Source organism: Vulpes lagopus, chromosome 17 (assembly GCF_018345385.1).
Source record: "Vulpes lagopus strain Blue_001 chromosome 17, ASM1834538v1, whole genome shotgun sequence".
NCBI lineage: Eukaryota > Metazoa > Chordata > Mammalia > Carnivora > Canidae > Vulpes > Vulpes lagopus.
In genome coordinates this window covers 38,536,335-38,539,192 of record NC_054840.1, presented here as the reverse complement: position 1 = coordinate 38,539,192, position 2,858 = coordinate 38,536,335, and the positions used below count along the sequence as shown (strand labels likewise).

General features: G+C 43.4%; 1 non-coding gene across 1 annotated transcript; it reads right to left on the bottom strand.

Annotated features, from left to right (window-relative positions):
- Positions 1 to 1,973: 1,973 nt before the first annotated feature.
- On the bottom strand, positions 1,974 to 2,042 carry LOC121477657. The gene has a single exon (XR_005984323.1). It is a non-coding gene; the product is annotated as a small nucleolar RNA SNORD123 (small nucleolar RNA).
- Between the last annotated feature and the right edge of the window lie 816 nt (positions 2,043 to 2,858).

The following is a 2,858-nucleotide window of genomic DNA, read 5'->3' as shown; positions in this document are numbered from 1 at the left end:
ACAGAGGATGCTGATTAAAGTATAGCCATTGTTTGCTTATAGACACTCAAAATATACTCGAGGCCCAATGTCAGAAAATGACACTTAGAAAACCATACGGATGTTTATTTTCATGCCACAAACCATCTGCATTTCCTCTAGGTATTCCAAAAGTCTTTTAAACCTAGCATTTTTCCTCTCTCCATACTATACTTATAAAAAAGATGACTGAGGTGTTTTGAGCAGAGTTCTTTTTTTTACTTTCTTTTTTTTCTGTTTTTGGGTAGAAATTGGGTTGCTAGAAATTTAACCATAAGAAAAGGCAAAAATACATCCAGATTTCTAAAATACTTGGGTCTTCTGGATACACAGCTAAAGTAAAATGCAATGTCTTTTGTTAATAGGCCCTTACTGGAAGGGAGATGAGTTAGTAAACTTTTCTTTTTTCTTTTTTTTTTTTTTGAGTTAGTAAACTTTTCTAAGTAAAAAATAGATGAGCACTTCTAGTTGAATGCATGCTCTGGCTGTTGTATCCTTGTTTTGGCTGTGGCTCCTAGTGGGTAGGCTTTAAAAAGGCTGCTCCCCTGAATGTGGCCATGAGGTGTATCTCTTTTTTTTTTTTTTTAAGGTTTTATTTGAGAGAGAAAATGAGCGAGAGACAAGAAGCAGGAGGAGGAGGAGGAGGAGGAGGGAGAGGGACAAGCAGACTCTTGCTTGAGCAGGGAACCCAATGCAGGGCTGGATCCCAGGATCCCGGGATCATGATCTGAACCAAAGGCAGATGCTTAACTGACTGAGCAACCCAGGTGCTCCCAGGCTGCTGTTTGTTTATTTATTTATTTTTAAAGATTTTATTTATTTATTCATGAGAGAGAGAGAGAGAGAGAGAGAGAGGCAGAGATACAGGCAGAGGGAGAAGCAGGCTCCATACAGGGAGCCTGATGTGGGAGTCGATCCGGGACTCCAGGATCACACCCTGGGTAGAAGGTGGCGCTAAACCACTGGGCCGCCTAGAGATCCCCCACTGGCCTGCTTACCCCTGCCAGGGGAGTGAGCAGCTATAGTAAAGGGGGCGGCGTGAGCCTTTCTTGGGTAAAACCTGAAAGAGCTTCTGGTAAAGCTCAAGGGACTTGAGTCAGGGCTGAAGGCTCCCTGACACTCTCCCCACTTAGTGATTCTTTGTCAAAACTTAGGATCGCATCCTCTGTAGCCATATTCACGGGTCTTCTAATACTTAGAACACACGAACAAAAAGCAGCAGCCTAGGCGATGGTAGTGAGGCATAAAATGGCACATCTTTTTACCAACATTTGGCTGCTTAAAAACAAAACTGATGGGGTTGTTCAGATGATCTAGCAGTTTATTTTTATTTTGTATTTTAAAAAATATTTTATTTATTTATTCATAAAAGACAGAGAGAGAGAGGCAGAGACATAGACAGAGGGAGAAGCAGGCTCCCTGTGGGGAGCCTGATGTGGGACTCAGTCCCAGAACCCCAGGATCATACTCTGAGCTGAAGGCAGGTGCTCAACCGCTGAGCCCCTCAGGCGTCCTGATCTAGCACTTGTATTAATTGTCAAATGCCATGGATCTAAAAGAAGGAAAAGCCAAGTAAAAGAATACTTGTGGCTCATGATTGTGATGTGTCCCCTGGCTCATCTGTAGGAAAATCCGGTTAAGATGTAAATGCCTGGAGGCTAAGATTTCTGGACTGAGGGTTTTCATGATGTTAATACACTCTTGTCCCGTCATTAAAGATCACAAATATCCAGGTTTCCCTCTAAAGGCGCGCCTGACCTATAGCGGCATCTTCACTCTTCCAGGTCGTGTTCTGGGCTCTTTCAGCCCCTTCTGGGCTCTGCTACGCTGAGACGGAGGTGTCAAGAGCGGCGTGGCTGGAATTCAATCAGAAGGGAGGGAGGTACAGAGGACACAAAACTGGTTACTTATCTCAGTGACATAAGAGATCCCTTCTACCTCCACACATACATTAAGGTGAATCAGGAAATGGATGGCGTTTTTCAAGTCACGTGATCAGTGCCCCAGGGTTCATCATTTTCACCATGTGCTTGGCTGGGTTTCTCATTTTGTTTACATTATGTGCACAGCTCTTCAGAAACTGTTCAGGGAGAGCTGTAGTTTTATCTCGAAAAGAAGAGAACCAAACAGTTTGGGTTTGAAATTATCACCTCTAGTTTTTTTTTTTCTCATTTAAATTCAGTGAACCAACATGCAGTACATACTTAGTTTCAGATATAGTATCACTTCTAGTTTTACAGGGATGAGAAGCAGCCCAAAGTAGGAGGAAGTCCTTCAGTGAGGAATAGTTTCTCAAGGAAAAAAAAAAAAACAAAACCCAGAAATTTCATTTTGAAAAAGGAAACATCTGTGGATTCTTTTTTTTTAAGATTTATTTATTTATTCATGAGAGACAGAGAGAGAGAGAGAGAGAGAGAGAGAGAGGCAGAGGCACAGGCAGAGGGAGAAGCAGGCTCCCCACAGGGAGCCCTATGCAGACCCGATCACGACGAAGGCAGGCGCCCAAGAAGGCAGGCGCCCAACCGCTGCCACCCAGGCGTCCCAACATCTGTGGATTCTTTAAACTAATTTTATTTGTAAAGAGCCTACTTCTGTGCTGGGCCATGGCGAGGGTCCGCCTTGCCTCCTACCTCCTTCATGCTAAGAGAGGACACACTTGCCAGCAGGTTGGTTCAAGCTCCAGATGAAAACAGTAGCTCAGGAAAGTAAAGGAGCTTTCCCCAGATCACAAGGTGAAATTATGCCCTCAGTTTGGGTTTATTTCTCTTTAAACTAAGGATGCACTCTCAATTATTATTTGGTTTCTCCTCCCCTCATCTCATTCTCATTATTAGTTTGTA